The 23,994-nt window shown below is 39.5% G+C and overlaps 1 long non-coding RNA gene across 1 annotated transcript in view; it reads left to right on the top strand.

Moving 5' to 3' along the window:
* The window catches only part of LOC106498011 (uncharacterized), a 64,876-nt gene extending 41,359 nt beyond the window's left edge, over window positions 1-23,517 (top strand). The window contains exon 3 of the long non-coding RNA XR_001294885.2: window positions 23,342-23,517. This is a non-coding gene — a long non-coding RNA (uncharacterized lncRNA). The remainder of the gene's footprint in view (window positions 1-23,341) is intronic.
* Window positions 23,518-23,994: the final 477 nt, after the last annotated feature.

Here is a 23,994-nt window from a genome sequence, read left to right as displayed (position 1 = left end):
ATCATCTTTTTTAGAAACTGGCAAGACTCTAGATGGTGAGGTGGCTGAAATTTGCTCACTGCTATGATAAACTTAAAAAATAATTTGTATTCCAAATACTGCATATTAACGGCATTTTTTTCTACAGGGTGTCTGAATAGAAAGTACCAGCTACTTGAGAGCAGTGTCAGAGGCAGGACATGCATTTTTAGGACAGATTTGTCAACAACTCAGGAAATCTAATTTCTAACCTCAATGGACTATATCACAGAAGAACACTGATTAGTTTAGTTAACTATATACACATGTATCAGCAGATGACTGCCAGTGGGGGAATGCACTTTAAGAAACCTGAGGTAAATCATGAAGAATAAGGCATGACTACAGAGGCAAATCTAAAGGGTTTTTTTTAACCATTAAGAAGAACTCCAACTTCACAGAGTTGTTCAGGTTTTTTCTTCCTTTGCTTTGTGCATGGCTCTGTGTGTGCATATTTCATTACTGCTAATTATTTTTAAAAATAGAAGACTAACTCCTCAATAAAAGAGAATACACTGTCCAAAAAAGTCAAAATGTGTAAAGTATTAAGTCAAAATGTCCTGCATTTTTTTCCCTAGCCTTAAACCACGCCATCTTTCTGCTTCTGTTGCTAAGAATGTCCAAATTCTACCATGTAGACAATGATGGTACAAGATCATTGTATTAGGTAAAAGCAGTAAAAGCTCATGTATACAGTTAGTTGACATCAACAAGAGTTCTCATGCTCAAAATATGTACAGATAATGAGTATAAGATTGCACAGACGTCTGGCAGAGAGAAATTTTTTACTTACATCCAGTACTGAGACAGACAGTAAGATTGCCATCTTCAGAGCTATAAAAAAGAACTCATGTGGTTATGCTGAACATGTGGTTACTCAAGGAAGATGTTTCTCAAGGATTGCCAGGACAGCGAAAACACAACCAGGACTCCTTTCTTATTTACATGTTTAGCGGTTCACAATAGTGGAATTCAGGGCCTGCTATCTATTATAATGAAGGGACTATGTAAGTCATGGCATCATCTGGTTTTAAGACCCATAGCTGTTGTTCTTTTCCATCAAGGACCAGACAGAGAGGCATGAGGCTCCATGTAATTAAGAGCATCTAACCCACTGAGGCAAGGCAAGCAGAAGGGTTTTCATTGGGAAGTAGGACTGACTACAGTACTTTAGAGACATGATTGTAAACAGAAGAAGCAGACCAGAGAACATTTAACAGCAAAATAGCATCCTGACCCTCTCTGGATTAAACGCCATCAATCAAGTTTAAATTTAGCTCCTACATGGTCCCAGATGAAAAGAAGGCAGTCAGGGCAAGGAAAGCTTAACGCCTGAGAGTATTTGTATTGCATGGCAAGGAAAACAAGCCTAAAGTCAACAAAGGGCAGCCTGTAAAAACAAATAGGCCTGATGAGAACAGCGCTGCCACCAGAAAGCTCATTAGCAGCCAGAAGTAGAAGAAATGTCTCTCTGCTGTTTCTTTGCTGACTGCCCCCAGCCCAGTGCTACCGCAATGTTTCTGACTCAGCTGCTGCCTCCCTCCTAGTATAACCCATGAGCACTTGCCAGTACCCACACAATGTACTCCCTCAGCATGAAAAGTGTTTCCCTGGGGTGGGCTGGGCTGGACTATACTGGGAGGCAGGAGTGGGAAAAAAGCAGGAAATATCTAAGCTTTTTCTAATGTATATATACACATATACATATACACTCACATAGTAATTGTCTTTATCTGTCCTAAGATAAACCAGCAGAAGAAAAAGTCTGGGGGTAAAATGATGAGAATAAACACTGCCGTGCCCACCAACAAATACATGGGATTTCAGAAATCATGTGAATTCTAAAACCAATGTCCCATCTGTCATCACCTATTCACTGTGGGGGGAGTTACAGCTGTAGGGCAGTGAGACACTCTACTTCCTCCTGGTGCATGGGAAAACACAGTCATGCATTTGGACAGAACTGAGATATCTGGTGATCAGTAAAGAACAAGAAATGTATTTTTTTTAGCCTGGAGAGACAAAATATAATTTTCACAAATCTTCATTTAGGTACCCGAACATGAGCAATTTCATGATGGCAAAATCCATTTATACAGCAGTTTGAGATTTCGCACCTGTGGTTTTCATGCTGTTCACAACCACCTGCTTTGGAGACCAAGTTCACCTTAAAGTGTGGTAGAGTGCCAGGTCTCCCAAGGAAATAAAGGCATACCTGCAAAGGTTGTAAAGGATGTCTGACATTCTATATTTGTTTGCAAATCCCCTTCTATCCTTTTGTCTTCTCTGTCCATACCACCAAACTGCTATGTAGAAAAAGGTAAAATTTTCTAGAAAGTTCCTCAAATGTAGTAAGTTGAAAGGGCACCTCTGTTCTCTACAGCAATCTGAATATTTTTCTCCATTGTCATATTACCTTTCCCCCTCTCAGCTGTATTGCAGTACTTTATTCCTTTCCCCCTCATGCCCACTCATGCATATAAGCAGATAACACCTGAGTAGTGTCCCAGTACTTTGACTACTGGTATACATATGTGCATAAACACATGCACACACACAGTCTGCTCATTTTTTATGAGCTTTGTGGGTTTGCCTATATTAGAGGATGCAGAGATTAATAAATGCATCACCTCAACTTGACCTAGTCACTGCCTATTGCCTCACAAAAACCCCACAGGATTGTGTATAATTTGGAATAGGTGACAAAGGTAGACCCAAAGCACCTGGGGTAAATGTTGGTTCAAATACATCCCTTGTAAAATCAATGTTGAACTTCCAGTGAATTCAATAGAGAAAGCTCTGCTCCAAGGCTGACTCTTCATTTTCATACTTGATACCTGTTCTCAGGGTGCAATGGGAAGCTGAAGCTAGAGGTAAAACCCTTTCATTTAAAGCACCTATGTTTAGATTACAAACCAATACACAGATTGGAGTTGGTTTGATTTTCTGATCTCTATGACATTCTTTGTCTGTTTAAATGCATGAAAAGTAAAAAGAATATCCATCTAAACTAGAGGACTTACCCACTATATACACAAACTTATAAATGAATTCAACTACTCAGTATAAGAAAAAAAAGCAACTAAAAGACTTGAATCCAACCTCTTGAAAAATACATTTAAAGTGAAATAGTGAGAAATAGATCACTCTTCTATACACAATTTTCATTTTACGAAAGACATGAGTTACAGCACTATAATTAAAATAATGCAGGTAAAGCATCTAGGATTTCTGACAATAAATAAGAATGTTTGATGTTCAAGAAATTGCAATGATACTTATAAATATATCGCTTTGGGGCTTTGATTTTTGCACCTACAACCAGATTTTCTTAGGCATAATTTTTGTCCTATAGATATTAACATTCTACAGATAAACAAGCTTCTTCCTGTCTCCATTCATGTTCATTTGGATTTTTAGTATTGCCTTCAGTGGCAACGGGACCTATAACTGAACTTCATTTTCCTTTGCAAACAGAATGAGAGGGGAAAGAAAAAAACAGGACAGACGCATTTATTATAGACACCTATTGTGCTGCATATGTTGAAAGGATGTGAAATGAAAGAAAAAAAATAAATAGATAATATTCATTCTTTTGTTCATAAATAAAATTTGATTCCTCAGTTCCCCACAGTATTTGCATACTCTTGCTCCAGGTTTAGAACAACAGCTCTGGGAAAATGAATTTGAGGATCTTTCTCTAAAAAATTATTCAGAGAATAAAGAGAAAATCAAAGCTAATAATATAGAGAAAATATGATGCTAAGAGGGAAAAGAGGTTGAAAGTTCCTTATGTTGCCGTGAAGAATGTGGGAAAACCACGGACAGTATTAGATTGATATATTACTTTCCAGAGGTATTTAAAATAAAGTCTCATTTGAAATCCCATGAGAAACACCCTTGTCCTGGTATGTCTAATGGAAAGAATGCTGGTAAAAGTCTTCAAAAGGTCATGGAAGAGCCAAAATTTCCATAGGTAAAAAATCACAGCTGCATAGCCTGAGAGCAATTTAGCGTTTACTTCCCCAAAAGATGCTCTTCTGCCTTGGCAAATGCGAAGATTGGGAGGAAAGAAAACAAAACTATATAGGTTGAGGTTATTTTTGGTTCCGTGTGTGCTCATCCTCGGTTGCTGAATGGAGGAGGCTGTGAACCAGCACGCTGCCTCACTGCAGTGCTCGTGGCTGGCAGTTGGGACAGATGCGGAAAACCAAAGTAACCAAACTGCGGCCCTGCTGGTTTGGCAGCCGCGGAGGCAGTGGGACACGGCGCGGAGAGGGGACGTGCCGTCCCTGGACCCGGCTGCACGGTGCTGCCGGGAGGCCGGGCCTCCACCAGCCCCGCTGCCTCCCTGCCCGGCTGCTGCAGTCTGACCGGAGGGAAAAACCGGTAGAAAATCACGGCAGGGATGCAGGATCTCATACTGCTTTTTACACATGCTGATTCGGCTCCGGCCAGCCCTGCTGAGGGAAGCGTTTCAGGGTCTGTTTGAGCAGAGGGTCAAGGTGAGGCGCGGTGAGGTTAAGCAAGGCGCTCAGGACACGGAGCCGACAGGTCGCTCCCCCCTCGCCGTCCTCCTCCCAGGGGGCACGGCCCTGCCAAACCGGGGCGACCGCGCGCAAGAGCGGGGCGGCCCAGGGAGCGTTACTTGGACAAAATTCTTGTCGCAGGTCAGTTACTTCCCCTAAAAATACTCGCATCTTGTGGCTTTCGTAGTCACATAACTCATGTCTCTGTAACTCCTTCCCCAGGGGAATGAAGTATGTCAAGCTGCTGGCAGTTAAGCCATATTTAAGGACATTTTTATTTTCTGAATCATATTCAGCATGATGCTTGTTTTAATTATACTTTATGCGGAGTGCTGTAAGATGCATGCATGAAAGCCTGCCCAAAAATAAACACGTCTTTAAAAGCCCTTATTTGTTTTCCTTGAGTCAGTCCCAGCTCCGTTCCTGAGGTGCACGAAGGCTCTGAAGGCCCACCGCAAAACCCAGACACCACGCTGTTTAAAGCAGCCCCTTCGCCAGGCGGCCGCTTTGCTTGCTCTCGCCCGCGCCCCGCGAACCGCAGCGTCCCGCGGCGGGAGGGGGGCAGGAGCATCACCTGCCGCCGCGCCGGGGGGGCTGGGCCGGGGGGCCACTGCGGCAGTGTGACCAAACGGCGATGGCAGGCGTAGGCCTGCTCGCCAAAGGACCTCTTTGAGGCTGGGGGGAAGAAAAAGGCGTTTCATTTTCCCTTCCCAGTCGGGCCCTGTGGAAGCGGCGAGCCTGAGAAAAGGCCTGTGAGCAGCCCACGCTGGAGGGGCGCCAGCGGAGGCCGCCCAGCCCCGTTTCACAGGACCTTTGAGCTGCCGCTGGTAACCCCGAGGCAGCCCCAGTTGCGGCTCACACAGCACTGCCGCTGCCGTCGCCGTTCTCCTCCTCCTGCCCCGCGGTTCATGCCCCCCGGAGCCGTCTGCTGAGCAGCCTGCTGTGCTGCCAAGCCAGCTGTCTCCCGACAGGATAAAATAATCAAGGATCAAGGACAGGAAACTGGATCCGCACAAGCAGGCGAGATGAAAAAACTCATGTTGTGTAACAACTGCCCCGTCGCTTCGCTCCCTTCGCCTCTCCCCTCCCCCCTGCCCCTGACAAAGAAAAATGAAAATAAAGTGGAATGAAGACAGGTATGCCTGGCTAATTTTTTTTTTAACCTTTGTGTTAAAAAAGAAAAAGAAAAAAATCCAGGTGCATTTTTTTCTGACATCAGCGTGCTCTCATGTTCCCATTCCCATGACAACATTCGCTCACAGAAAATGTATGGCTGTCCAAATAAACAAATGGGCGCTGAAAAGTGTGTAACGTGAAAAATAACCAGGAAAGGTCAAGGAGTGGGCAGCGGTCCTCTGTGGCTGTGAGCTGCTGTGGTGGTGCACTTCCTATCCCTACCGATCGCACATCTGGGTTTCAGCGTGCTCGCTGCTCCTGAGTAGTTCTTCGTAGCGCTGCTGCATCCCATACCGCTTGGAAATATATTGAGTGAATGTGTTGCTTAAAAAAAAAAACAGCCTTAGATATATTTCTCGAAAAGACGTAATGCAAAAAAAAAAAATAAAAGCAACCCGCAGCTCTTTTGAGTCTGCTAGTCCATCTGAAAGCCAGCTACTAGTCGGTTCTGCGTGTAGCGATTGCCAATTGCCGGGAATGAGCAAAACCATCTGGTCCTTCTGCCCTCCACCCCCTTCAACCTTCAGGGGGATTTTTAATAGAGACGTGCTCACTACTTCAATGTTATTTCCCTAGCAACAGAACCAAAGTATTTGTCAACATGTGAGCAACGTGAATGATGGTGCCTTGTCTGAAGAATCTGGGTTGCATGTATGATGCTTATTCACAAAAGCCAATTTCACTGCTCGCTTCAAAAAGAGCCTGACTGGGAAATCGAGAGCTGGGAGGGAAACTTTTCTGAAAGTCAAAAACATATTTTTCCTCTAATTGCATAGGAACTGCCCTGGCCTTTTGGAATTGGTGGCATTTAATTTAATAAATAGTACAAGTCTAAAGCTGAGGAGAATTAACTACAATTTTAACAAGTATTTGCTATTTTTAATAATAATTGAAGTTCACTATGCCCTGTCACCAGATTAGATCAGGCTTCTGAGGGTTCTTCTATTTCCTTAAACTTTTACTGGATTAGGTCTAATGAAACTGCTTGTATCTCCTCATTGTCTTGCTGTCAGTATGTTTAAACAAAAATTGATCCACCATTCGCTTTTTTCATCAGCCATTTTTTCTCCAAATCAGATATCAATTCTATCTTTAATGGGAAGGAGCAGGATCATGGCTGAACAATTTTGGGTTCTTCTAATGAGCAACATAGGTTTCAGCAGCCTACTTTTTACTCCCTCACATTCCCACAAAAAATCAAATTCCTTGGTGCTATCCCTCATGATGCTTTCTTTTTCTTTCTCTCCTCTTCCTGATCTGGTTCATATCAAAGTGCATGTTTTCCAACTCATCTTGATGCACATCTTTGATGATTAACAGTACAGTCTCTCTCCACAACATTTAAAAATACATGGCAAAACTGTTTTTTTTTTTTAAATGACACAAATACATGAAACATTTCCTTTACTTGGCAGAAAAATGACACAATGGATGAACTTTACAAGAACTTTTTGCTTCTTTGAGACACGGCCCAGTCCTTCCTTATACAGTAAATAAGCCTCTAGCAGACAGATTTTGGGAAGGGGGGGATGGATCTTGGGAGAAAATTGATCAACTGGTTTCAAAGATACAATCCTAAATGCCCTTATACATTGCAATCTAATCCTAGTGGCACCTAAACTTTAAAGAAACTTTGCTTTCTGTTGTCTTGACACCTGAATGCTCTACCCTTGGGAATGAACAAAAATATGGCGCCTATGACAGAGTTGAGCAGCTGATTTCCCATCTACATCTAAGCCTGAGCAGGATCCAGAGACTTATCTTTACTCTGTCTAGGTCCTTAAAGATGCTCAAACCAAAAGGTGTTCCTGGAGCATCCTCCAAACTGTACAATGAACTGGCTACCTACAACATTTTTGGGATGGTTTGCTTGTTTAAAGAAAGCAGCTGGTACAGAGTATCCATCCTTTTTAAATAATAATTTAATAATCAGAGAATACCTAGAATACAGAAGACCTGGGCTTGACTTCTTATTTTCAAATTCTCATTTCTCATGAGACTGTGCTGAACACCAGACTATGGATCAGTGTGAGTGAGCCGCTTTCTGCCTCGCCTATTGGTGCTGGGTTCATTGGGACAGAAAAAAAGAGCAATCAGGGAAATTAGCTAGCTGCTGATTCCTGCTCCAAAGACTTTATTTTACCCAAAGGCTGTTCCAAGTCAAAAAACATACCCTCAGTTGTGGTTTGCTCTAGTTGTAGGTACAGGTAAGGTTATCATGTTAACATTAGGCTGTTCCTTGCTCAGTGCACCATAAAGTGGGCAAACTGAGATGAGGTGGGGAAAAAAAAAAGCCCAAGGTGGGAAAACCTGCAGTACATGGTTGGCATTACACCTTGGCACAGCCTTACAGCTTCATCCAGCCCTGTACCTCCCATTGCAATCAGTGAGATCCTGGAGTTAGATGCCTAAAGACCTCTTTTTTTGCAAACATGCCTAAGTCTCTGTTGGTCCCCTAGCACCCTTTTGAAGGTTTCAAGTTTCCATGTAATTTATACTGTAAACTCCCAACAGTGGAGCTGAGGGCTGAGCTGAGTGCCGAGAGAGAGCGAGCAGAGGCTGTCAGTAGTATTTCTGGGTAGTCATCAGAGCGCAATATGAGAGAGATGTTCTCCATACTGTCCACACTAACATCTGTATACAAGAAACAGAGAGAGTTGTAGCCACAGAGGGAGGCGTGTTTTATGTGGTATACTTCTGTTTGGAATATGCTATTCTGGATGACTTCAGTGGATTTTCGCAAGTAAACGATGTTCTTGTGTTTGTATTAAAATGTTAATTCATCTTTTTTTAAGTTTTAAGCCGCAGTTTTAAAGAAATATGAGAAAGACCTTGCCCCCTGCAGTTGTGTATCAATCTACAAAAGATGTAATATGGCTTGCGATGCCAGTAGGGCTGGTATAGGTTCTTTGATGCTTAAGTAAGGGAATATAGGAAGCATATTTAGTATTCTACCATGTGGTCTGGTGGAAATATTGTCAGCGGAATTGAGAATGGGTTTTGGATGTGATAAACATGAGTACAAAAGGAGAGTCAAGTCTTTAGGATTGCTAAATTATGTGAAGAGATTTCAAAGACAGGGAGTTGCTACAGTCAGAAAATACCATAAAAATGTTGAAGGGAACTGTTGTAGGAAGGAAGAACTACACACCATGAAGTGACAAGACTGAAATAGAACAAAACAAGAAGAAAAGTAAGAAAAAGTCACTTGATCGGTCCAATTTATTTAGACTGAAAAATAAAACAAAATACTGGCAAATACTTGGATAGAGAGCACAGTTTAAAAAAACATTTCAGCCCTCACATCAGTAGGCAAGCTAAAAGTGATAGCTGAAAATTTCCCATCAGTATCTTTTAAATGAAAATTGAATTCTAAGCATATATTTTCTTTAAAAAGTTTACATACTATCCTCAAAAATGTGGACATTTTTGTAAAATAAGAACAGATGCAAACCTTACTATGGTTAGGACAAAAATATTTGGTAATTCAAAAAAAAAATCAAGAATAAGATACTTTTAAGACAAAATAATTATTTTGGAGAGAGAGAATATTTTCTTTTTATGTTACAAAACCAATGTTTACTACTGAAATTTTTAATTGAAATAATTTGTTTTATTTTTACACATAATTTCCATGGATAAATCTTTTCTTTTTCAAATCAGTTATTATAACTGGAAAACAGCTTGCAACAGTCACAAGAATAGGGAATATATGTTCAAACTGTTAATATTTTAACTGTATGTAAAGCTGATAATTTTTACTTTTGAAAATTCAAAATTTCCAAAAAGAGGTTGTGCACAAGTATTACCCTTTGATATTCCTTCTGAAAGCCCAAAGGTATGCCACTGAAAATTTCAAAACATCTTTTAAAGTTGATGAATGTACTGCAAAGCTGTCATTACTTTTTTTTTTTTTTTTGATCTTATCTTAAAGTCTAGGCTATACAGAGGAAAATGACAATAGCTAATAATAATAGCTAATAAGTGATAAAGCTGTTGTCTTCTATTCATCTACCTTGCCCTTAGTGGTATTTGTCAGTGCTGTCTATAAAGTGTGTATGAGTGCATTTCATGCTTTGCACATATGTTTCTCCATAGACAAAGTGCAACTATAAATCATACTTTTGGACCTGTTGGCCCACACTTCAGGAGATTTGCTTCTGTGAGTAGGCATTGCAGGATGAAAAGCAGATGATTAAAGGTTAATATAAAATTGAGTTTCTTCTGGGTGCAGAGAATGACCAGGGCTGAAATTAGCCATGAATCACCCGGGAGAAAGAAAGTAAAGAAGAACCTTGCACACTCCTGAAAGTAAAAGACAGGGAGAAGAAGTAGAGCCTTTACTAGGAATGAATGCTGCCGAAGAGGTATGAGTCAAACCCAGAAATAAATGTGCTCATTGCATGCTCAAGACACTAATTTATTAGGATTACTCATGAACAACAGCTTCAGATCCCTCTCTGATCAGAGAAATACCTCTCTGATATCTCTATATCCTCCTTTACTGCCAGGACTATGCTCTTTGGCTTCTGCATGTGCTATATTTTTCTGAATGGAGTGCTGTCAGTAAAATGTTCCATCTCAGTGACATTGTTTCCACTCTCTGTATTTCATGTCTGAACTTTACTTCGAAACCACAAATCTTTGATCATCCTTGGACAGAAACATTTCTTTTTCCCTTCTCTGGATTTCAACTGCTTTCTCTGAAATGTTACCATAACCTGTCCTTGTAACAATCCTTCTTAACCAAGGCATAATGTTAGCCCTATGTTAGCTACAGTATTTCTCATTTTAATGGCCTCCTGAAGCCTTACTCGCTAGACTTTAAAGCGCCCAGAGCACTGCGGTAAGACCACATTATTTGCTAAGGGACTGCATCTCCTCTCTCTTCTATTAATTTTACTTGCTTACTATCTCTCTGCCCACAGAACTGAAATTAAGTGCTAATTCTCTTAATTCACTTTTGGCTCACTCTGTATTCAACCTTTGGCCTAAGTGTTATTCAGTTCTCCTACATGTCTCCTTTTTTATCATTCACACAGATCAACTTCTATGAAATGCCTACAAGCTAAAATAAGAAAACTGGAAAGTCTGAGGTTTTTGCCATTGAGCTTTCTGTGAATTTTCCAAGCAAAAGAAAGAGAAAATGATGCTTAGCCTTTAAAGAAAGATTTCAAATTTGAAAAGGATGCTACCAAAAAACCTACCATTTTCAATTCTTTCCTGGCTTTTCTGTAAAACTTGGGAGGAAGAAAAAATGGGATTAGCATTCCAGTGTAGCCTCAAGCAGTCCTATGTCTTTCTTAACTTCTCCCCTGCTACAGGCCCCTTACCTTGGAGAAGCATGGAAATTAACTTATCATTTCCATCTTCCTTTCATTTTAAAACTCCCAAGCTTCCTTGACATTAATATACCTGGTTCACAACTGTCCTCAAACATTCTCTTCACCTTTGCTTCTTCCAGGAGAAAATGCTACTAGGAATACAACCATGTATTTCTATTCTTCCAGACTGTAGTAAACCTGTATACAACATGATTTTTCTCTTTCATATTGCTGTATGCTGTCTTACTTTATCCTTTGTACTCTACCTTCTTTCTGCTTATATAATAATTGCCATCCCCACTCCTCCACAATGATATAATGAAGGCTGCTGTAATCAATTAAATCATTTTCTTTTTAACTAATATATTCAAGAAATTGATTTTGGGGTCAATCAATAGCTTTTAACAATGGGTTCTTATGTCTCCTAATATTTATGGAATCGTAGTGCTAAATTCTTATTCTTGGTTTCATTGCTCCAGCAGTCCTAAGCACATCAACCATATGTGGTTGGAAAACTTTAAAATTAAACATCAGAGGACTGGGGGGAGGCAAGTTTCCTTTTGCCTCTCAAGAAAATGTATTGTTTAATTCATTCAAATATAAATGGAATGTTCATACTAAGCCACTAGGATGTTCCTAATTTCTTAAAGATGTTTCTTCATGTGATGAAGTATCATCTGGCCCAGTAAACCAAAGTCAGCCTGTGCTTGTAGGTTCACAAAAAATAAACATTGCCCAACGACCTTCCCACTTCCTTTCCTTTTGGTTTTTTGTATGAATGAATCCCTTTCAGGGGAAATGTTAGAACGATATTTTCAGATCTCCAGACAATATAAGATCAGACCACAGAATTAAAGTATTTTCTTTGTCTTAAGATAGCTTTCCTCTCTAAGTATTAAAAAAAACTTGGATCAGGTCAATTGTTCCCTTTGAATGCAACTAGAAAGAGAATTAATTGTTTAAGCTGGTTATTTACTGGTATTATTTTAAGAGGTGAACATTTTTATCTGATCATTTTTGAAGTTTCATGTTAATTAGAAGACATCATAGTCTAAAAATTATTTTGTTTAGCATATAAAGAGGGTCAGGATGTGTTGGAGTTCATGCAAAAAGTGCCAGGTGAATTAATAAAATAATGGTATTCTATGTAGGTAGTGCAAATGTGATCCTTAAAAAGAAAGAAAAAAAACCCCTGAAAAGTCCATGTTATCTATCTTTAATGCAGAAAATAAAAATTCCTCTAAGTGAGAAGAAAAGGCTAGCATACATTTACCTCTCCGTTATACTGGCTTGTTCTGCTCCCTTATGGCTTTGTTCAGGGTTAACTGTGATTTGAAACAGTAACGTTTACATTTAACATAGTGGGACTAGAAGAGCAGCTCTTTCCTAATGTTGTGAGTGAGTTAAATTGCTTTGCTGCTCCTGTTGTCATGCAGCTTTTTCTTTATTGACCCTGGAAATAATGAATCCTCAAATGAGTCTGGCAACTCATGTAGCTACTTTTTTATTGGACAATGTTGCATCATGGAGGAAAATGCCCGGGAAGCACTGGCTTCAGGAGACCGAAGGGATTCATTTTAGAATTCTGGATTAATAAAAGAGGTGTTTTAATAGTTCTAACTCTCAAAATAGGGGCCCTAATTTATATTCTCACACACTTGTGTTTCATTAAAGTGATGCCTGATTTAAGTAGATAACAACAGGGCAAAATCCTAAAACAAAGGCCTTCAAAACCAAAATATTTGTTATGTAACTAAAAAGACATTTCCGATATCCAAACACTAAGGCAACCTTTTAAACTAATTTATGCTACTCTGCACTGCTAAAATAATCTATCCCTACAGTCTACATGGAGCATATTTTTACATTGACATCAAGTTAAATATCATAATTAATATACTGTTAGAAATTTACCAAATTGAAGGTATATTAGGGTTCATTATTTACTAATCATGACTCATATTGTTCACTTTCTTATTAAAATATATTGTTGGTGTCTGACTTTGGGCACAAGGAACTCAGGCATGACCTCAAAGCCTGGCTATGGTCATGGCAGTACGCAAAGCCATGAAGAAAAGACAAGAACCACACCACTGACAGGGACACGCGCTTTTCTCCTTGCTTCAGTGCTATCTACCCAAGAGTGGCCCAGGGTCTCCATGAAGCAGGGACTTCAGAACCTGGTGGACCTCAAAAGGTCCAAACATCACCCCACAGCCACAGCTGGGGCCAATTCAGCCTGCATTTCACCTCCCTGCCGCCTCCTCCTCAGCCCTGGGAAGGAGAAGTCTATGGATAGGTGACAAACCCCTGAATGTCTCTCATACCATCTTTCCTCGTGTGATGGCCAAAGGCAGCCTGCATTCGCGGCCAGAAGTGCCTTCCCTTAGGGAAAATCTTCTGTCACCTCTCTGCCTTGTTGCCCACGCTGGGATTGTTCTTCCCCCAGAAGCAGAAAGGAAGGAGGCTGACGACTGGAAGGGGCTTCCCTTGGTCATCTAAGAGTTGTCTGAGACCCAGATCATTTCATGTCATTATGAAACTGCCTGTAGCAGGGACCAAGTCACATTAGTTCCTCAGAAAAAATGGTGAGAACTGGCAACACCATGCATGGTGCGCTGGCATAAACTTTTGCATGAGTTAGAGGTGCCTCCTGCAAACCTACGCAAGGTCCAACTGGGTCTGAACCTATCAGTTTTCTATTTTCATGAGGACCAAATGTTGTTTTAGAAGTGGGGGAGAAACTAGCAGCATTTAAAATAAGCCAATTTAAAGCCCAGGCCTTTGCTGAGCTTTTATAATCTGCCATTTACTGAAAATATCTCTGTGTGTGAGATCTTTTGCCCTAAGAACATATGTCCTTCCTGCTCATTCAGACTCCAATCCTAATCTCAACTGTTTGATGTCATAATCTGAAGCTGTGGGAAGGGGGAGAAATGCCTTCAAAAATTCTCCAGTGTTAAATGCAAGAGGGTGCCTTCTGGGGGTTTTCTGTGTGCAATAGCTTCAGGAATGATTTGGAAGAAAGCGTATTAATCAATTTTGCAGATGACTTGCAGTGGGAAAAGATCGTAAGTCACACTTAAAGGATGAGAATAAAACAGAACACAACTTTCATAAAATAAAGAAAGAATCTAACATCACTCGAAACATTCTGGATGTCCGCATCATTTCCCATAGCTATTCAGCAGACACTTTTGAAAACATATTAAAAACCATATAGATGTGAGAATGAATCAGCAATGAAGAAAGCAAAATATTCATGCCTTAGTCTTAGAAAGCACCGAAAAGAAACAAAATTGCTTTCAGGATTCAGTGTTATGCTCTTAAATTCCAGAAAAGACAATAAAAAATTAGTGCTTCTATACTCTGCTGTTATTTTAGAGAACAATATGAGACAATAGCAATCGTATATCCTGTTCAACTGTATTGTATTACCAGTACCATTTTCTTTATACTGACAGTGACAATGAACGTCTTCAGGGTACCTTTTACTTTCAAACCCGTAGCAAGATTTACAGTCTTCACTTCAGGAGGAGAGGACATTTTTAACAATCTCAAAAGTTTTTCTTGATGTTCACTGCAATTCCAGTCATGTAAACAGATCTCTTCCATGGACTCTTGCTAATTTTGCATGCCCATAGAAATGTAAGTGTTATGTAGATGTCACAAGAATCAGTAATTTGAAGTTTACAGCAAGTTACATCAAACAGCATGCTCAGTTAAATACATTTGCTAACTGTGTGTGTAATCTGTGAATCACTCTAGATATTATTAGTGCAGTCTTGTTAGGGTGCATAGAGTTGGAAGAGTTTCATCTTGTCATTTGACCACCTTGCAAGGCACAGTGCTTTGTCCAGTCTAGGTATAAGTAACTGCAGCAACATGACTCATAACATATGCTTTGGGAAACCAGTTCAGGCCTCCAGGTATCACAGTCCAAATATTTTCCTATTATCTTTTATTTAAAAATTACAAAATCTTTCATATAATCTTTTTATGACTTTTTATCATTTTATCCCATTATCTTTTCTTCTATGATAGCTCACACATTCCAAAAATTCATAAAGAATCAGAGCTCCTGTAATTGCTGTGATTTGACTATAGTAGACAGAGGACATCTGCATTATATAGTATATGCTATATTCTTTAGCCAGATCTTTTGATTAATGGTGCATTATCATCTGGGGGAACAAATACAAGAATGAGAATTAAGTGATCTCATCTCGTATCTGTCATTGATTCACTATGCAGTCCCCAGTCAAGTCATTCTACATTTCTGCTTTAGGTTCGTGATAGATAAAATGGGAATTTAAAAAATCTACCTGCTTTAAAGAGATACTATATGAGAGTTTATTTGATAATGATTGCACACTACTTCAAACATTTAAAAAACAATATGGGAATGATGAGTGTTGCTTTCTCTTTCATTTATCAGTCTATTTATGTCTCACATTCATTTTTTTCTCTCTTCTCTAAACTTTCCACAAATTAATCTTCTGTTTCTAATATTGAAATGTCCAAAGTTAACTTCTTGCTTCAGTCTTGCTAGACCTGGAAATAATCCTCTCTGGGACTAAGTTGCTCTTTCTTTTTATACACTTTATGTCATACTGACTGCTCTTTAATCATTTTATTTTTACTTACCTTATTAATAGTCAGATGAAATCTTTGCCTTATCATGCCTATTACCTTTCTCCAGAATTATTCTACTGCCTCTGAAGCATTTCTTCTTGCTTGTTTTCTGGTTTCTTATATGCATAAGTTTGCTGGACATACTGTACATGAGATCATCAATAAAACAGGCCAATTCAACTTATGCATTTACAAAACTGAAAGAGTTTTATATTCCTATTGTGTAAGATGGTTCTCTTATAACTTAATTATGGTAAAGAAGACGGATTGGTCCAAATGAAGAAAGATGTAATGTTTTGTTTTCTAAAGAATTTCACACAGATGTAGCAGCTTCTCTGCTGCTGGCTTAAAACAAGGCAGACGCAAGTGGTATGAACAACATTGTCGGCAGCAACCTCATTTGCTTAACCTCAGAGCATCAGAAAAGGGGAATAATTTTTTTTGGAATACAAATATTATTGAGAAATAGGAAAAAAAGAGAAAAGGAAAAATACAGGTTACGCATGGCTGCTTTTAATGGAAATAGTATGATGTCGTTTCTCCTTTTCTTCATGGTTTGAAGTCAGCAATCCCCAGAGAGAAAAAATCTGAAGTTGTAATGAAAAGGGATCATTTCAGAACACATAACAGGCAGTTCCCTCTTCTTTTATGTTCTAGGGAGAGAGAATGTTTCCATTGTATGTGGGTTTTTGATATATGACTTTGAAAAGAATACTCAATCCTTCCATGAAAAGGTTGAATATTCTTCTCTTTGCTTAGTTCTCATTCCTGAATTACACTGAAATCCCACTCCCTGCTTATTCATAACTTGTTAAAGTTTCCCTGTGAGGCTTAAAAATATAGCACTCCAGTCTAGTAAAGACATTTTAAAAAGAAATACCAAGCTAAAATAAATATTGCATTGCAGAACAAACAACATCTGAAACACAGAGAAGGGAAAATATACCCCATACTTCCCTTTTTCTTCCCCCCATGGTGAGTATAGAAAAAAATTGTGCCAATAAAAAGCTTTGCTTACATTAAATCATGAGGCCATTTGTTGGTGCAATGCATTTCAAGCTCAAAGAATACTTAGAGGCTGAACTTGAGGCATTCACACTATGCAGTAATTGCTCTGTTTACCAATTAAACCTTAAACAGTTCTGTCATTGGGTTACTCTTTTGAAGCCTGGCTGGAAAAAATACAATAGTCTTGTAACACTCTCTAAAAAACAAAACTGGAGCTTCAAGAAATCCATGTTGTAGATCTTTCAATGCCATTCTTGCTGAGCTGCCAATCCAGTTGAGAGTTTGGCAGAATGAAGAATTTCTAAGAACAAGTAAAACTAAAATAGGTCTCAAATAACAAAAGGCGAAGCAAGCAGAGGTGCCTATTTCTGGAAGTGGGGCAATACTGGTAATACCTGCAAATATTAGCTGGAATTTGTAGTCCTCCTCATTTGATTCTTAGAAGTAAATTCACTTGTGAGAACTTGAAACAATGAGTTGGACACTGACATCCCAGCAAAACAGCTTTCAGCTGCCCAGCCAGATGTTTGTTTTGCCAGGTCTCTGTTCTTCCAACCTGAAAAGAGGACTAGCCTATTCATCTTTTCTAACATTAGGTTCACAGAAATTGTATTCACCTAATTCTAATTAGGAATCCCCAACTCCTTTGGTGAAGAGAAATAGACATTCTAAAGGGGTTTTTGCTCATTTATTTTATATGCCATTTTCAGGGTGAGATGACTCTCCCTGTGAATTTTTCTCACTGTAAACCAGAAAGGGAGGTTAGGTGATCAGCCTAGACTTAGTTAGCTATTATTTCTGTGTTAATTCATGGCAGAATTGTGTCCCATCAGTTCTGGGACTGGGACTTTACAAACTGTTCTCAAGCAATATTAAAAGACTAGAGACCTCATCAGAAATCTGTGTAGTATGTGGACGTGGTGCTTCACTGCAGACAGATGAATTTCATTCACAAAGACAAGGGAGCAGAATGAGTCATTGCTGACCTAAGTCCCAGTACATGGAGGATGACTTTTATGAGCATGCCTCTGTTTTAACGGAGGATTTATTGTCATTAATAGTTTTCTGAGATTCAAATCATCTTAGATCAAATATACAGGATTTAAAGTTTAATGACATGCCCAAGCAACTTACAACTGCATTAGTTGTTTGGGGATTTTCCAGCAGTGTTTTATGATATTTATTTTCCATTTCAATAGTAAATAAGCCAGTGGTCATTACCACACGAGACACCATAGTATCAGCTCACCCAAAAGGATTTCATTCAGGTTAACTTTCTAATTTTTTGGAGCACACTGAAGAATAATACTCTCATAATAAGTAAATGGCTTTGTAATATCCTGGTTTTGGAAATACAACCCTCTACTGTCCCACACACTCCATAAGAACCACCACAATGACTCTTTCAAGGCAAGAATCAGCTGACCTAGCCTGAGACACAAAAAAAGGTAACACCTGCTCTAAGTTAACTGTCTAGACAACCTCTATTGTCAATGGAGAGACACATGCACCCCCAAAGAGCAATTCATGCCATCTTAAAGCAGGCATTTGAGGTACTGAATTACCTTCCTGAGGTGCCAATATCACTCCTTTGGAGGGAGCAGAGATGGCCAACTTGGACAAGACACCTAACTTGAAGTAAGGTCAGATGAATCCCAGTGCAATGAAGTCCACATTCTGTATTTCCTTGGTGCAGAGTCTTCTTCACAGTGTGGGTTTCACAGAAGATAGAAAGCAACATGAAGCTTTTTTGAGAAGAACCTTTATACTAGAAAGACAGTGTTTACCAGAAGATAGGTGCCCTTTCCTCTTCTTTCTTCTCTCCATTTCATTTCCATCACTTAAACAGCCCTGAATGCATTGTGTTCATTCCCAAGTGTCCAAACAAGTCAAGGAAAGGTGATAGAGGGTAGGGCAGTCTGCGCAAGGAGAATAGTTCAGAGAGAAAAATCTGGATTCAGGCAGGGATCATGCACTGGCTGGGCAGTGAGATTAGAACGTTTCAGAGGAGAGTGGGAATGGCTGGGCCAGCAGAAAGACACTGAGCCAACAGGGAGTGTCAAGGGCCGTATGGGAACAACTTGGGGTATCGGCTTAGAGGGAAGAGGCAGGACTTGCGTAGGACTACTGTTTCCCAATATTGTTTTACACTCCAGCCACAAACACTTGAAACTCTTCAATAATACAGGTTTAGCTCATCCCCAGCCAGTAAAATGGGTTGTTTTGGCGAGACTCCACTTAGTCTTTTACACTTCAGACTTAGATTTATACTTTATATAATGTATTTCCTTGTACGGTTTTTACAACCAATTCATTTTGGTCACTGTGGTTTGGGGATAGATTTGACCAAATTTAAATCTGTGTCACAGCCATTTTAATCACAGAGCATTTAGAGATTGCAGCATTTCCAAATGGCCCACATTCATGACTAAAATCCAAAAGGCCCATTCATGAAAATCCGCAGCAATTAAGTGGTTAAATAGCATTCAGCAAAATCAACTTGTATTTGAATTATGAAAATTTGAATCAACGTGCTCTGGTAAGCAATAACCATACACTCAATGCCAGCTGAATATTTAAACTGAAAATGCAAAGCAGAGAAGCATAACAACTTGATCACCAACTTCCTTTCTATAAAGGAAATATTGTTTTAAGCTGGCTGTTCTAATGATCAAGTATACCACAGGAATGTGTCAGCAATTACAGCAATCAACGCAGTAGGTTTTTTTCAGCTTCACTTTATCTAGCATCTCCTAACACTAAGGGGGGGCTATGTCCTTTGGCCCCCAACTACATGCATGAAAAAATGCTGGAAGACAACTTTAAATAATTAGTCCTAAAGGAACACGCATACTCAGCGTGTGCCTTCCAATCTCAAACACTATCAGGCTTGTGTAAGGATCATATAACTAGAGGACTGTGTAATCATCTGGGGAAGACTTTGAGAGAACCAAAATAAGTCAAACTTTATGAGATCAGACTTGAAGCTTGTGACTTTATAACCATAACCAGTTTAGGCTTCTCTGCAGCACAGGCAAAACTGATGTCTGCTGCCCCAAGCATAAGCCTTGTGCCAGGTAGGGGCATGATTATTCCCCCAACAGTCAGAACTGGGATGGAGAGCTGAGTGAAGAGGCCTGGAAGACTGAGACAGGTACAGCTTCCAGGGGATGGAAAGGGTGAAGGCAAAACCAGCCAACACTGCCCCAGCAGAAACTGCAACCCTATGTTTTCTGCTTATTCTTCAGCTTATCTTCCAGACTGACTTTGCATGGCTCTCACATTGACAGATTGCAAGCATGGTGTAGAGCAACTACTTTGAAGTGGGCCTGGGCTGTAGCAGGAACTCCCAATGCTTCCCATCAACAGGATTTACAGGAGGCACGAGATAAGCATCTTCCAGAAATGAGGGAGGAAAAGTAATGCTCAGGTGGAAATCTGGTACAGATGTCAACTGAGCAGTATTTTGTATTCATAGTCTTCTTAAATACAGAGACTAATGTGATGGAAAGTTTTCTGGCAGAAGAATTTGTGAAGGGCTGGATGTTCTGAGTGTGGGGCTATGTGTATGTGTAATTACAGCAGCAATGGTAAGCACAGAACTTTCAGGCCTTGATTTCAGTTTTATTTTAGTGATATTTTAAAAATCCAATTATCAGGTAAGAAAATAGTTATTTTATGAGCATGCTTATTGCATATAGCAAATGAAGACAGAGAATACAAATCTGGGAATCTCACTTCAGATCTGCAGAGGCTACATCTGGAAAAGAATTCTGACTAGGTCTTAGGTTACAGAACAGCTATAGGTAGACAAGAAGTCAAAATGTAAGCAATCAGGAGATCTTGGCCCTTAAAGGATTAAGTAATGGGAACTACAGTTTTGAAGATGTCAGAGAGCTCTGATTTAGACAACTAAAGAGGCAGGTAAATATCAAACTCTATATGAGGAACAAGAACTCTGGGGCCTATAGATACAAGCAGATAATAGACAGCAGCTTCACAGCTGGTGAAGAGAGCATAAAAGAAAGAGGAAAAAGGTGGTTCCTAGGAACAAAACACTCCAGGGCACCTTGTTAGTGCAGCGTCTGACAAATATTGCAACTTTCTGTCAGGATGAACTCTGAGTACCTGCAGGTACCAGAGGATCATGCCCAGAGGATCTAATATTATTTTTGGCCTGCATAAAGAGGTATCTGTCACTTCACCTTCTGTAAACGCGGCTGGAGTGTTGGAGAACGTCATTATTTCAGTGACTGCTGTCTTCAGCAGTGCTGAGAGGAAATTACAATTTATAGCAAATACTTAGTGGTTTTAAAACATATTATTTTGGGAATTGGGGCTGAATCACTGCTTAATTAGATTGGAACACAGTTTCCACATAGGAGAGGTCGTAATGTCACCTGCCATATCTATTCATATCTATACAATGTAACTACCCAGGTACTTCTAAAGCGCATCTGTCTTCATAACTCACTAAATAGCCGAGCACTCCACTGTCCATACTTCTGACCTCTTTTTTCACTTTAACACAGCCTTAGGCATCAAAAGCCTGGGACATTTTAGAGTAATGGTGAGGATACTTGAGCAATGGTAATCTCAGATCCAGAGTTAATCAGAAGAGGTAACAATTAAATAATTTACTCCCTGAAGATAGGATACAAAAGAAAATACATGAACAACACCTAAGGCAACAAGAAAATCCTAATACAAATGTTGTATTATAAGTATGCTGCTGTTATTGGAGTCTCACATTTCATGCCTTTATGAAGCTTAACACTGTGCATTATTTTTGACATGAAAGGATTTTAGTATATGAACAGGCATGCAGGTGAGAGAACAAACAGATGGCAGAAGGAGTAGGTACACAATTGTAATGGCTCTGAACTGTGGGTATTATTTCAGACTTTTACCACAACATTGATGACATGTTGGGAAAGGTTCCAAATTACCTCACTAGCTCATCATGATGGTAACTTTTTTTTAGAAACTCAGGGGAGATGACATGAGCCTGGGGCAGCAGGAAAACAAGGAGAGAAAGAGAGTGACAGAGATGGAAAGAGAGAGAAAGAAAGAGAGGGAAAGAGCAAGTGAGTGAGAGAAAGAAAAAAAGAAAGAGAGGGAAAGAGAATGATGCCTCAGAACAGTTCTTTCACTTTTCAAACATTCCTCCAAAAGGTATCAAAATGTGCTGTGCCCCAAGGCTACAGCCTAAAAGCTCATCTCAATTGTACTTGGAGAAAGCAGGAATAATACCATAGGTTTCAGTCATGATTTACAATGATTTGAATGAAAACTGAATCTGGCAAAGCTCCATCCACTTAATGAAAAGCTTGCTGAAGAGAGAAAAAAAAAAGGCTGATATAAGATTAGCAAGAACTAGCATGAAAATGAATGTTACAGTACTTGTATATCCATCATTGACCACAATCTGATTAGTCATAAATATTTTATTTCCATTTTTTTTAGTTGCACTATTCCCATTTTGACTCTACAAAGTTATTATTATCTGCCAGTTTCTTGTGGAAGCCAGGGCACATAAAAGTCTTGGACAGGGATTTGAAGCCTTCTAGTGTTATTCAAGGGAAGCATCTGTGCATGGTGGTGTGACAGAAAATATGAAGATAATAATAGGAAAAGCACACCTAAAGGGACACCAATAACCAATTGGCTTCTCATCTTCTCATAACTCTATCAGTGTTTGCCTCTAGCCCAGCACCTCACTTGTGAATGCTCCTTGAATATAGAGAAAGCATGGAAGGAAATCAGTTGTTTGATTATCTCTTCTTTTGTATTATTCTTTCTGAGGGTCAGGCCTCTGCTTAAAAATGTCAAATAGCAACACTATACCTTCAAAGGCATAGAAATAAGAGCTGAAAAGCCCTCTCTTACCTCACTTAACATAGCCCCTGCCAAGAAGACTTGCTCTCTACAGTACATTCATAAGTGTTTCGTACTATCCGGCTCTAAACGACTGAAGTGATAGGGCTTCTGTTGTCTCTCTGGGGAGGTTTTACCACAGCCTATTCAACCATGCTGTTAGGAGAGTGAGAGACAGTGATTTCATTGTGTATCCCATCTTAGGGTTTCTACAGAAAGGTTGACTCCATGCTGCACCTGGAGCAATCTGAAATATTCTGATGACTCAGTGGTGAAATTTCCTGTTCTCTTGTCATCAGGAACCTGATGGGCAACACCACAGTAAGCCAAATTGCAAGAGAGCCAAATTTCTAGTCAGCTGGGCTTGAAATAGATTCCGTGCTAGGATATGACCCTCAAGTGAAAACTTCTCGCAGCTCTGCTTGGCTTCAATCCATGCCCCTTGGAAGTCAATGGGCAAGAGAGAAAGCCCCTTAAATAAGAGTTTTTGGACAGTGACTAGCAGACTGTGAGTGCTGCTTATCATGAGTAAATAATAGTAATAATAACAAAAGTTGTCAGAAGTCAATCTATGCAGTTCTTTCAATGAATTAACATGATGTATGACTGGGGTTAGAGCCAGGAAATATCTAACTCCTTGATTATGAAAGAGATTGAATTGGTGAGGTCTTAGTAGCTTTTGAAGTATTGATGAGTTATACATTTGGTACAGAACAATTCTTCTTTTGTGATGATACAAGGCCTGATTCTGACTTGACTCTTCTTCATTGCTAGGTAACTCCACTGACTCCTGTGGGGCTCTTCTTGACTGACATCAGTGCTGTGGAGCAATAGTACCTTGATATGGAAGCCTTGCATCTTTGGTAGCATATACAATGTCTGTACGCTATTCCTTTCTGTGAAATAGATGTTAGTGCTATGCTGGCATCAGAAATTTTCACAGTGATATAAAATATTTGAAACCACTAATGGGATCTTCTCTCCTCCATGTGATTAAATATAGTCTAAAAATGTTCTCTTTCTAATGTGTTAAAGCTGCTTCTCTTCCCAGGAAGATAAAAAGAATCCTAGCTTAATAACATATTTTGTTAATCTATTGGGCTTTTTTTTAAGAAAAGTTCCTTTAAGCGTCTCAGCACAGGGCAGCACACATTACTGAGGAGTTATTTATTTGTATATCTCCTGGGTACAAAATCAACCTCCCTGAACTCTTGCTAATGGTATCTAAAATATTTCTATATTTCCAAGGGCAAAATGCTTGGCATTTTTAAATGATGTTTCCTAAGTGCTGCTAGAACATTTGAATCATATTACCTGCAGTCTTCTGAGTTTTTAGGAAGTATAAGGTTTTCAGAAGAACTTAACTTTGGCATAATTCTGTTACTTGTGCAGTAAACAAGAGACTTCCTGTAGACTTCAACAGCAGC

This window comes from Apteryx mantelli, chromosome 3 (genome assembly GCF_036417845.1).
Source record: "Apteryx mantelli isolate bAptMan1 chromosome 3, bAptMan1.hap1, whole genome shotgun sequence".
In the NCBI taxonomy this organism is placed as follows: Eukaryota; Metazoa; Chordata; class Aves; order Apterygiformes; family Apterygidae; genus Apteryx; species Apteryx mantelli.
The sequence above is the reverse complement of the archived record's forward strand: the minus strand, read 5'-3'. Positions and strand labels throughout refer to the sequence as shown.